Source organism: Tachyglossus aculeatus, chromosome 3, assembly GCF_015852505.1.
Source record: "Tachyglossus aculeatus isolate mTacAcu1 chromosome 3, mTacAcu1.pri, whole genome shotgun sequence".
Lineage (NCBI taxonomy): Eukaryota > Metazoa > Chordata > Mammalia > Monotremata > Tachyglossidae > Tachyglossus > Tachyglossus aculeatus.
In genome coordinates, this window is record NC_052068.1 from 45,407,464 (window position 1) to 45,419,685 (window position 12,222).

At 50.9% G+C, this 12,222-nt stretch overlaps 1 protein-coding gene across 1 annotated transcript in view; it reads left to right on the forward strand.

Annotated features, from left to right (window-relative positions):
• Positions 1-5,455: 5,455 nt before the first annotated feature.
• Positions 5,456-12,222, forward strand: part of HMGCS1 (3-hydroxy-3-methylglutaryl-CoA synthase 1) — a 35,631-nt gene continuing 28,864 nt past the window's right edge. The window contains exon 1 of the mRNA XM_038743749.1: positions 5,456-5,530. The gene's annotated coding sequence lies outside the window, so the exon portion shown is untranslated. The remainder of the gene's footprint in view (positions 5,531-12,222) is intronic.

Consider the following 12,222-nt stretch of genomic DNA (forward strand, 5'->3'; position numbering starts at 1 on the left):
TTACTATGTGCCAAGCACTGCTGTAAGCGCTGGGGGGGGATACAAGGTGATCAGGTTGTCCCACGGGGGGCTCACAGTCTTCATCCCCATTTTACAGATGAGGGAACTGAGGCCCAGAGAAGTGAAGTGACTTGCCCAGAGTCACACAGCTGACAGTTGGCGGAGCCGGGATTTGAACCCATGACCTCTGACTCCAAAGCCCGGGCTCTTTTCCACTGAGCCACACTGCTTCTCTAAAATAAAAATAAATAAATGCCATTGATTATAATAATAATGATGATGGCATTTATTAAGTGCTTACTATGTGCAGAGCACTGTTCTAAGCGCTGGGGAGGTTACAAGGTGATCAGGTTGTCCCTCGTGGGGCTCACAGTCTTCATCCCCCATTTTACAGGTGAGGTAACTGAGGCCCAGAGAAGTGAAGTGACTTGCCCAAAGTCACGCAGCTGACAATTGGCGGAGCCGGGATTCGAACCCGTGACCTCTGACTCCAAAGCCCGGGCTCTTTCCACTGAGCCGCGCTGCTTCTCCACTTTCCACTCTACCGCTTGTCCGCTGTGTGACCTTGGTCGGGTCACTTAGAGAAGCAGCGTGGCTCAGTGGAAAGAGCACGGGCTTGGGAGTCAGAAGTCATGGGTTCAAATCCCGGCTCCTCCAATTGTCAGCTGTGTGACCTTGGGCAAGTCCCTTAGCTTCTCTGTGCCTCAGTTACCGCCTCTGTAAAATGGGGATTAGGACTGTGAGTCCCACGTGGGGCAACCCGATCACCTTGTGTCCTCCCCAGCGCTTAGAACAGTGCTTTGCACATAGTAAGCGCTTAACAAATGCCAATAATGATATAATAATAATGATAATTATTAAAACAATTATTAATAATCATTAATTATTTAAAATATCATTATTATTAATTTCTCTGTGTCTCGGTGACCTCATCCATAAAATGGGAATGTAGACTATGAGCCCCATGTGGGACAGGGACCGCGTCCAACCCGATTAGCTTGTATCTTCCCCTGCGCTTAGTACAGTGCCTGGCACTGTAAGCGCTTAACAAATACTATTTAAAAAAATCTCGCCGGACCATCCTTTTATCATAAAGCATATCCTACTAGTCAGAGCAAGGGGCTGGAAACTAGAGGGTGTGGATTCTCCTTCAGCTGTGCCACAGTCCTGCTGTGCAGTCTTGGGCCTGCTGTGCCTCTCTGGGCCTCAGTTCTAAGCGCATAAAAGAGTACACTATCATCAATCGTATTTATTGAGCGCTTACTGAGCACTATAACAGACACATTCCCTGCCCACAATGACCTTACAGTCTAGAGGGGGACACAGACATTAATATAAATAATGATGTGCATCTAGCTTTACCTGTATTTATTCTGATGACACCTGTCCACCTGTTTTGTTTTGTTGTCCGTCTCCCCCTTCTAGACTGTGAGCCCGCTGTTGGGCAGGGACCGTCTCTATATGTTGCCGACTTGTACTTCCCAAGCGCTTAGTCCAGCGCTCTGCACACGGGAAGCGCTGAATAAATACGATCGAATGAATGAATGAAAATAATATTACAGATATGTCCAAAAAGTGCTGTGGGGACAATAGAACGGAGATAATGGTAAAATAGGGCTAACGGTCCGGCCCACGGAGCCGTGGTATGGGGAAAGAACGAGAGAGCTGATGTTTGGTTTTGTTCTCTGTCTCCCCCTTTTAGACTGTGAGCCCACTGTTGGGTAGGGACCGTCTCTATACGTTGCCAATTTGGACTTCCCAAGCGCTTAGTCCAGTGCTCTGCACACAGTAAGCGCTCAATAAATACGATTGATGATGATGATGATGAAGAGTGTTTGGAGAAGCAGTGTGGCTCAGGGGAAAGAGCCCGGGCTTGGGAGTCAGAGGTTGTGGCTTCTAATCCCGGCTCTGCCACTCGTCAGCTGGGTGACTTTGGGCCAGTCAGTTAACTTCTCTGGGCCTCAGTTCTCTCATCTGTAAAATGGGGGTGAAGACTGGGAGCCCCACGTGGTACAACCTGATTACCTTGTATCCCCCCCCCGCCCCCCCTACCCCAGTGCTTGGCACCTAGTAAGCGCTTAACAAATACCGACATTATTATTTGGGGAAAGAGGGACTGTCTGCTACACGTTCCCGGTGTAAATGAAATGATACCGATGCAAAAGCGTCTAGTAGAATGCAAACGCAACTTGGACTCCATCTCTGGCAGAAAGCAAATACATCTTTGATTCCGTCCTGCCGAGAGCCCCGGGGGGCTCGACCCAGCTGGGGCTGCAGAGGGAATTGGGGAAAAGCTCTAGACTGTGAGTCTTCCAGACTGTGAGCCCGCTGTTGGGTAGGGACCGTCTCTATATGTTGTCAACTTGTACTTCCCAAGCGCTTCGTATTCATTCATTCATTCGGTCAATCGTATTTATTTATTTATTCATTCAATCGTATTTATTGAGCGCTTACTGTGTGCAGAGCACTGGACTAAGCGCTTGGGAACTACAAGTTGGCAACATATAGAGACGGTCCCTACCCAACAGTGGGCTCACAGTCTAGAAGGGGGAGACAGAGAACAAAACATATTAACAAAATAAAATAAATAGAATAAATATGTACAAATAAAATAGAGTAATAAATGCGTACAAACATATATACATATACACAGGTGCTGTGGGGAGGGGAAGGAGGTAAGGCAGGGGGATGGGGAGGGAGAGAGGAAGGAGGGGGCTCAATCTGGGAAGCCTCCTGGAGGAGGTGAGCTCTCAGTAGGGCCTTGAAGGGAGGAAGAGAGCTAGCTTGGCGGATGTGCGGAGGGAGGGCATTCCAGGCCAGGGGGAGGACGTGGGCCGGGGGTCGACGGCAAGACAGGCGAGAATGTGGCACGGTGAGGAGATTAGCAGCACAGGAGCGGAGGGTGTGGGCTGGGCTGGAGAAGGAGAGAAGGGAGGTGAGGTAGGAGGGGGCGAGGTGATGGACAGCCTTGAAGCCCAGGGTGAGGAGTTTCTGCCTGATGTGCAGATTGATTGGTAGCCACTGGAGATTTTTGAGGAGGGGAGCGATATGCCCAGAGCATTTCTGGACAAAGATAATCCGGGCTGCGGCGTGAAGTATGGATTGAAGTGGGGAGAGACACGAGGATGGGAGATCAGAGAGGAGGCTGATGCAGTAATCCAGATGGGGTAGGATGAAAGCTTGAACGAGCAGGGTAGCGGTTTGGATGGAGAGGAAAGGGTGGATCTTGGCTATGTTGCGGAGGTGAGACCGGCAGGTTTTGGTGACGGATTGGATGTGAGGGGTGAACGAGAGAGCGGAGTCGAGGATGACACCAAGGTTGCGGGCTTGTGAGACGGGAAGGATGGTAGCGCCGTCTACAGTGACGGGAAAGTCAGGGAGAGGGCAGGGTTTGGGAGGGAAGACAAGGAGCTCAGTCTCGGACATGTTGAGTTTTAGGTGGCGGGCAGACATCCAGATGGAGATGTCCTGAAGGCAGGAGGAGATGCGAGCCTGGAGGGAGGGAGAGAGAGCAGGGGCGGAGATGTAAATCTGGGTGTCATCAGCGTAGAGATGATAGCTGAAGCCGTGGGAGCGAATGAGGTCATCAAGGGAGTGAGTGTAGATCGAGAACAGAAGGGAACCAAGAACCGACCCTTGAGGAGCCCCCACAGTAAGGGGATGGGAGGGGGAGGAGGAGCCCGCAAAAGAGACCGAGAATGAACGGCCGGAGAGATAAGAGGAGAACCAGGAGAGGACGGAGTCTGCGAAGCCAAGGTCAGAAAGCGTGTTGAGGAGAAGGGGGTGATCCACAGTGTCGAAGGCCGCTGAGAGGTCGAGGAGGATTTGGATACAGTATGAGCCATTGGATTTGGCAAGCTGGAGGTCATTGGTGACCTTTGAGAGGGCAGTTTCCATGGAATGTAGGGGACGGAAGCCAGACTGGAGGGGGTCGAGGAGAGAGTTGGTGCTGAGGAATTTGAGGCAGTGCGTGTAGACAACTCGTTCAAGGAGTTTGGAAAGGAATGGTAGGAGGGAGATGGGGCGATAACTAGAAGGTGAGGTGGGGTCAAGAGAGGGCTTTTTTAAGGATGGGAGAGACGTGGGCACGTTTGAAGGCAGAGGGGAAGGAACCAGTGGAGAGTGAGCGGTTGAAGATGGAAGTTAAAGAGGGGAGAAGGGACGGAGTGAGAGATTTCATAAGATCATCATCATCAATCGTATTTATTGAGCGCTTACTGTGTGCAGAGCACTGTACTAAGCGCTTGGGAAGTACAAGTTGGCAACGTATATCAATCAATCAATCAATCAATCGTATTTATTGAGCACTTACTATGTGCAGAGCACTGTACTAAGCGCTTGGGAAGTACATATTGGCAACACATAGAGACAGTCCCTACCCAACAGTGGGCTCACAGTCTAAAAGAGGGAGACAGAGAACAGAACCAAACATACCAACAAAATAAAATAGGATAGAAATGTACAAGTATAGAGACAGTCCCTACCCAACAGTGGGCTCAGTCTAAAAGGGGGAGACAGAGAACAAAACCAAACATACTAACAAAATAAAATAAATAGATATGTACAAGTAAAATAAATAAATAAGCGGAGTAACAAATATGTACAAATATATATACACATATACAGGTGCTGTGGGGAAGGGAAGGAGGTAAGATGGGGGGATGGAGAGGGGCATGAGGGGGAGAGGAAGGAAGGGGCTCAGTGTGGGAAGGCCTCCTGGAGGAGGTGAGCTCTCAGTAGGGCCTTGAAGGGAGGAAGAGAGCGAGCTGAGAGGGATGAGAGGGAATGGGGTCAGAATAACAGGTGGCCGGAGTAGCACTTGAGGGGAGGGAGGAGAGCTCCTCTGAGGATACTGCTGGGAAGGATGGGAGAGAAGCGCAGAGCCCTGCACACAGTAAGCGCTCAATAAATACGATTGGTTTTGTTCTCTGTCTCCCCCTTCTAGACTGTGAGCCCACTGTTGGGTAGGGACTGTCTCTATATGTTGCCAATTTGTACTTCCCAAGCGCTTAGTCCAGCGCTCTGCACACAGTAAGCGCTCAATAAATACGATTGATGATGATGATTGAATGAGTGAGTGAAAGAAAAGCTCGCCGGCTCCGGTCGCTTAGCAACCGCCGTCCCCGGCCTCCCGCGGCTCTCCTGAGGAGTGTGCCGCCCGGCGGCCATTGGTTCCGGCCGGGCCGCGCCGGGCTCCCATTGGCCGGCTCCCCGGGGCCCTCGGCGCCCGTTGGCAGCCGGCGCCGGCCCGCGGGCTCCCATTGGCGGACGGGCTCTCGGGCCACGCGACGTCACGCGCTCACCCCACTGCCTCGGCGGCGCGGGGCGGGGAAAGGGCGGGCGTCCCGCGCCGCGATTGGCGGAGGCGGGGAGGGGGGCGGGGCCGGGCGGCGGGCTCCGGGGCTGCGATTGGCGGGCGGGGGTCCGAGGACGCCTATAAAAGGCGCGCGGGCGGGCGCCGCCCCTCACTCGCTTCCTGGCCGCCTGTCGTGCGGTCGTGCCGCGCCGCTCCGCTCCGCACCCGCCTCTGGTGAGTGACCGCGCCCGCGGGGGGACGCCCAGAAACCTGCAGCAGCACCGGGGCCCTGCAGTCAATCAATCGATCAATCGTATTTATTGGGCGCTTATTGAGTGCAGAGCACTGGACTGATCATCATTATTAGGATTCTTCTCTGGCCCTCAGTTCCCTCACCCGGAAAATGGGGATTAGGATGGTGTGAGCCGCACGTGGGACCCCCTGATGACCTTGTATCGCCCCCAGCGCTTAGAACAGTGCTTGGCACGTCGTAAGCGCTTACCGAATGGCATCATCATCACCGGCCTGCCTCCCCCGACACCGTTCGGGGCCTAGTGTGAGCATCATCACCGGCCTGCCTCCCCCGACACAGTTCGGGGCCTAGTGTGAGCCTTTTAGACAGTGAGCAGCCCACTGGTGGTTGGGTAGGGACCGTCTCTATCTGTTGCCAATTTGGCCTTCCCAAGCGCATAGTCCAGTGCTGTGCACACGGTAAGCGCTCAACGAATACGATTTGATCGATAAATGACACTTCCTAAGCGCTTACTATGTGCCAAGCACCGCTCTAAGCGCTGGGGGCGATACAAGGTGATCAGGTTTTCCCACGTGCGGCTCCCAATCCTAATCCCCATTTTCCAGATGAGGGAACTGAGGGCCAGAGAAGAATCGTAATAATGACGTATTTGTACATATTTATTACTCTATTTTACTCGTACATATCTATTCTATTTATCTTATTTTGTTACTATGCTTTGTTTTGTTCTCCGTCTCCCCCTTCTAGACTGTGAGCCCACTGTTGGGCAGGGATCGTCTCTATATGTTGCCAATTTGGCCTTCCCAAGCGCATAGTCCAGTGCTGTGCACACGGTAAGCGGTCAACGAATACGATTTGATCGATAAATGACACTTCCTGAGCGCTTACTATGTGCCAAGCACTGCTGTAAGCGCTGGGGGCGATACAAGGTGATCAGGTTGTCCCACGTGCGGCTCCCAATCCTAATCCCCATTTTCCAGATGAGGGAACTGAGGGCCAGAGAAGAATCATAATAATGACATATTTGTACATATTTATTACTCTATTTTACTCGTGCATATCTATTCCATTTATCTTATTTTGTTACTATGCTTTGTTTTGTTCTCTGTCTCCCCCTTCTAGACTGTGAGCCCACTGTTGGGCAGGGATCGTCTCTATATGTTGCCAATTTGTCCTTCCCAAGCGCTTAGTCCAGTGCTCTGCACACAGTAAGCGCTCAACAAATACGATTTGATTGATAAATGACACTTCCTAAGCGCTTACTATGTGCCAAGCACTGCTCTAAGCGCTGGGGGCGATACAAGGTGATCAGGTTGTCCCACGTACGGCTCACAATCCTAATCCCCATTTTCCAGATGAGGGAACTGAGGGCCAGAGAATAATCATAATAATGACATATTGATTTGTTCTCTGTCTCCCCCTTCTAGACTGTGAGCCCACTGTTGGGTAGGGACTGTCTCTATATGTTGCCAATTTGGACTTCCCAAGCGCTTAGTCCAGTGCTCTGCACACAGTAAGCGCTCAATAAATACGATTGATGATGATGATGATGATTTATTACTCTGTTTTACTCGCACATATCTATTCTATTTATCTTATTTTGTTACTATGCTTTGTTTTGTTCTCCGTCTCCCCCTTCTAGACTGTGAGCAGCCCACTGTTGGGCAGGGACTGTCTATATGTTGCCAGTTTGTCCTTCCCAAGCGCTTAGTCCAGTGCTCTGCACACAGTAAGCGCTCAATAAATACGATTGATTGATTAATGACACTTCCTAAGCGCTTACTATGTGCCAAGCACTGCTCTAAGCGCTGGGGGCGATACAAGGTGATCAGGGTGTCCCACGTGCGGCTCACAATCCTAATCCCCATTTTCCAGATGAGGGAACTGAGGGCCAGAAAATAATCATAGTAATGACATATTGATTTGTTCTCTGTCTCCCCCTCTTAGACTGTGAGCCCACTGTTGGGTAGGGACTGTCTCTATATGTTGCCAACTTGGACTTCCCAAGCGCTTAGTCCAGTGCTTTGCACACAGTAAGCGCTCAATAAATACGATTGATGATGATGATGATGATTTATTACTCTGTTTTACTCGCACATATCTATTCTATTTATCTTATTTTGTTACTATGCTTTGTTTTGTTCTCCGTCTACCCCTTCTAGACTGTGAGCAGCCCACTGTTGGGCAGGGACTGTCTATATGTTGCCAGTTTGTCCTTCCCAAGCGCTCAGTCCAGTGCTCTGCACACAGTAAGCGCTCAATAAATACGATTGATTGATTAATGACACTTCCTAAGCGCTTACTATGTGCCAAGCACTGCTCTAAGCGCTGGGGGCGATACAAGGTCATCAGGGGGTCCCACGTGCGGCTCACAATCCTGATCCCCATTTTCCAGTTGAGGGCACTGAGGCCCAGAGAATAATGACATTTGTTAAGCGCTTACTATGTGCCAAGCACTGTTCTAAGACCGTGAGCCCACAGTTGGGTAGGGGCCGTCTCTATATGTTGCCAACTTGTACTTCCCAAGCGCTTTGTACAGTGCTCTGCACACAGTAAGCGCTCAATAAATACGATTGAGGGATTGATTCTAAGCGCTGGGGGCGATACAAGGTGATCAGGGTGTCCCACGTGCGGCTCACAATCTTAATCCCCATTTTCCAGATGAGGGAACTGAGGGCCAGAGAAGAATCATAATAATGACATATTTGTACATATTTATTACTCTATTTTACTCGTACATATCTATTCTATTTATCTTATTTTGTTACTATGTTTTGTTTTGTTCTCTGTCTCCCCCTTCTAGACTGTGAGCCCACTGTTGGGTAGGGATCATCTCTATATGTTGCCAATTTTCCCTTCCCAAGTGCTTAGTCCAGTGCTCTGCACACAGTAAGCGCTCAATAAATATGATTGATTGATTAATGACACTTCCTAAGCACTTACTATGTGTCAAGCACTGTTCTAAGCGCTGGGGGGTATACAAGGTGATCAGGTTGTCCCTCATGCGGCTCACAGTCCTAATCCCCATTTTCCAGATGAGGGAACTGAGGCCCAGAGAATAATAATGACATTTGTTAAGCGCTTACTATGTGCCAAGCACTGTTCTAAGCGCTGAGGGGGGATACAAGGTGATCAGGTTGCCCCACGTGCGGCTCACAGTCTTAATCCCCATTTTCCAGATGAGGGAACTGAGGCACAGAGAATAATAATAATAATGATGGCATTTGTTAAGCGCTTACTATGTACCAAGCACTGTTCTAAGCTCTGGGCGGATACAAGGTGATCAGGTTGTCCCACGTGTGGCTCACAATCTTAATCCCCATTTTCCAGATGAGGGAACTGAGGGCCAGAGAAGAAGAATAATAAGGACATTTGTTAAGCGCTTACTATGTGCCAAGCACTGTTCTAAGCGCTGGCGGGGGCGGAGGGATACAAGGTGATCAGGTTGTCCCACATGGGACTCCCAATCTTAATCCCCATTTGTCTTCTAGACGGAGCCCACTGTTGGGTAGGGACCCTCTCTATGTGTTGCCGACTTGGACTTCCCAAGCGCTTAGTACAGTGCTCTGCACACAGTAAGCGCTCAATAAATACAATTGAATGAATGAATGAATTTGACAGATGAGGGAACTGAGGCCCTGAGAAGTGAAGTGACTTGCCCAAGGTCCCACAGCTACTGTGAACCTGCTGTTGGGTAGGGACCGTTTCTATATGTTGCAGACTTGTACTTCCCAAGCGCTTAGTGTACAGTGCTCTGCACACCGTAAGTGCTCAATAAATACGATTGAATGAATGAATGACAGGTGGCGGAGGCGGGATTAGAACCCATGACCGCTGACTCCCAAGCCTTTGGTCTTTCCACTAAGCCACGCAGCTTCTCTCGTGGGGACTGTGTTCTCACTCTCCCCTGATACTGTTTAGAAGAAAATAATGTATTCTCAGTGGTTTATTTTTTTAGGATAGGGTGTGCAGAGCACTGTACTAAGCATTTGGGAGACTAATAACAATAATGGCATTTGTTAAGTGCTTACTATGTGCCAAGCACTGTTCTAAGCGCTGAGGGAATACAAGGTGATCAGGTTGTCCCACGTGGGACTCACAAGCTTAATCCCCATTGTACAGATGAGGGAACCGAGGCCCAGAGAAGTTAAGTGACTTGCCCAAGGTCCCTGTGCCAAGCACTGTTCTAAGCGCTGGGGGAATACAAGGTGATCAGGTTGTCCCACGTGGGACTCACAATCTTAATCCCCATTTTACAGATGAGGGAACCGAGGCCTAGGGAAGTTAAGTGACTTGCCCAAGGTCCCACAGCTGACAAGTGGTGGAGCCGGGATTCGAACCCGTGACCTGTGACTCCAAAGCCCGGCCTCTTTTCACTGAGCCACTCTGTTTCTCCAAGGGAACGAGCCAGGACCGGGAGGAGGAGGAGGCCCGAGCCTTCTCCCCGCTTCAGGCTGTAAACCCGTTGTGGACAGGGAATGCCCCTCCTTATTGCTGCGTTGCATTTCCCCCAGCGCTTAGTACAGTGCTCTGCACACAGAAAGCGCTCAATAAATACCATCACTTGTCAGCTGCGGGACTTTGGGCAAGTCACTTCGCTTCTCCGGGCCTCGGTTCCCTCATCTGGAAAATGGGGGTAAGGATTGTGAGCCCCACGTGGGACAACCTGCTGACCTTGTGTCTCCCCCAGCGCTAAGAACAGTGCTTGGCACATAGCAAGCCCGTTGTTGGATAGGGACCGTCTCTATAAATTGCCGATTTTATATTTCCCAAGCGCTTAGTACAGTGCTCTGCACACAGTAAGCGCTCAACAGATACGATTGAATGAATGAATAATAAGCGCTTAACAAATATTATTATTATTACCACTGAAGGAATGAAAGGCGCCCCCCCCCCCCCCCCCCCGTCCCTCCGCACAGCGTCCCAGGCCAAGTAATGATGGTGGCATTTGTTAAGCGCTTAGTATGTGCCGAGCACTGTTCTAGGCGCTGGGGGAGATACAAGGTAATCAGGCAGTCCCACGTGGGGCTCACAGGCTTAATCCCCATTTTACAGATGAGGTAACTCAGGCACAGAGAAGTCAAGTGACTGGCCCAAAGTCACACAAGTGATCAGTCGCGGAGCGGGATTAGAACCCAGGACTTCTGACTCCCAAGCCCGGGCTCTTTCCACTGAGCCAAAATGCTCCCAGCCTCTAGAAACCCCGGGTCCTCCAGAAGTAATTCGTCAGCCTCGTAGACTGTAAGCTCATTTTGGGCAGGGAATGTGTCCGCTAATTCTGTCGTAGTTTCTCAAGCGCTTCTTACAGTGCCCAGCACGGAGTAAGCGCCCAGGAAGTGTCATTGATTCTGCGCGTTTCCCTCTCCACCTCCCCAAAAAAACTCCCTTCCTGACGACGACATTGCAATCCCCGGGGTTTCTAGAGGCTGGGAGCATTTTAGTTTAGTGGAAAGAGCCCAGGCTTGGGAGTCGGAGGTGGTGGGTTCTAATCCTGCCTCCGCCAACGAGCAGCTGAGTGACTTTGGGCCAGTCACTTGACTTGTCTGGGTCTCAGTTCCCTCATTTGTAACATGGCGATTAAGACTGTGAGCCCCACGTGGGGCAACCTGAGTAATAATAATGGCATTTATTAAGCGCTTACTATGTGCAAAGCACTGTTCTAAGCGCTGTAGCGCCCAGTAAGGGTCACTGATTCTGTGCCTTCCCCTTTCCACCCCCCCAAAAAACTCCCTTCTTGACGACGACGACATCCCAACCCTCCACGCTTTTAACCTCAGGTGTTAGTCCGTTCTTTTTTCCACTTTTATCAGTTGTAGTTAGGTTGTTACTCTTGTCTCTTCTGTGTCTGCAAACTCACCGTCAGGTACTTATTGGCCGCTCGGCGAACTAGGTTCCTGAAAGCGTACAGTGAAGAATCTGAGGTCACACGGAGCTGACAAGCACCGTGTTTTCTGCGGGGGTACCTGGAAGAAAAACACAGAACGCGATTCGTTTGTAAAGGGCCGAGACGATGTGTCTATCCAAGTGTTAGTGAGGGGTCCTGCAGTATAGGCACTTGGGCTCGTTGTGGGCAGGGACGTCTCTCCTTATTGCTGTATTGTACTTTCCCAAGCGCGTAGTACAGCGTTCTGCGCTCAGTAAATATGATTGAATGAAAAAATACCGGCCTGGAGGGGAGCAGAGCCGGTGTCTCTGACCTGCTCGTTCAGTCTCTCATCCCATCCCGACTGGATTACTGCATCAGGCTCCTCTCTGATCTCCCATCCTCCTGTCTCTCCCCACTTCAGCCTATACTTCACGCCGCTGCCCGGATCATCTTTGGGCAGAAACGCCCTGGGCATGTTACTCCCCTCCTCAAATCTCCGGTGGCTACCAGTCAATTTACGCATCAGGCAGAAACTCCCCACCCTGGGCTTCCAGGCTGTCCATCCCCTCGCCCCCTCCTACCTCACCTCCCTTCTCTCCTTCTCCAGCCCAGCCCGCACCCTCCGCTCCTCTGCTGCTAACCTCCTCACTGGGCCTCATTCTTGCCTGTCCCACCGTCGACCCCCAGCCCACATCCTCCCCCTGGCCCTCCCTCCACACATCCACCAAACTAGCTCTCTTCCTCCCTTCAAAGCCCTACTGAGAGCTCACCTCCTCCAGGAGGCCTTCCCAGAGTGAGCCCCCTCCT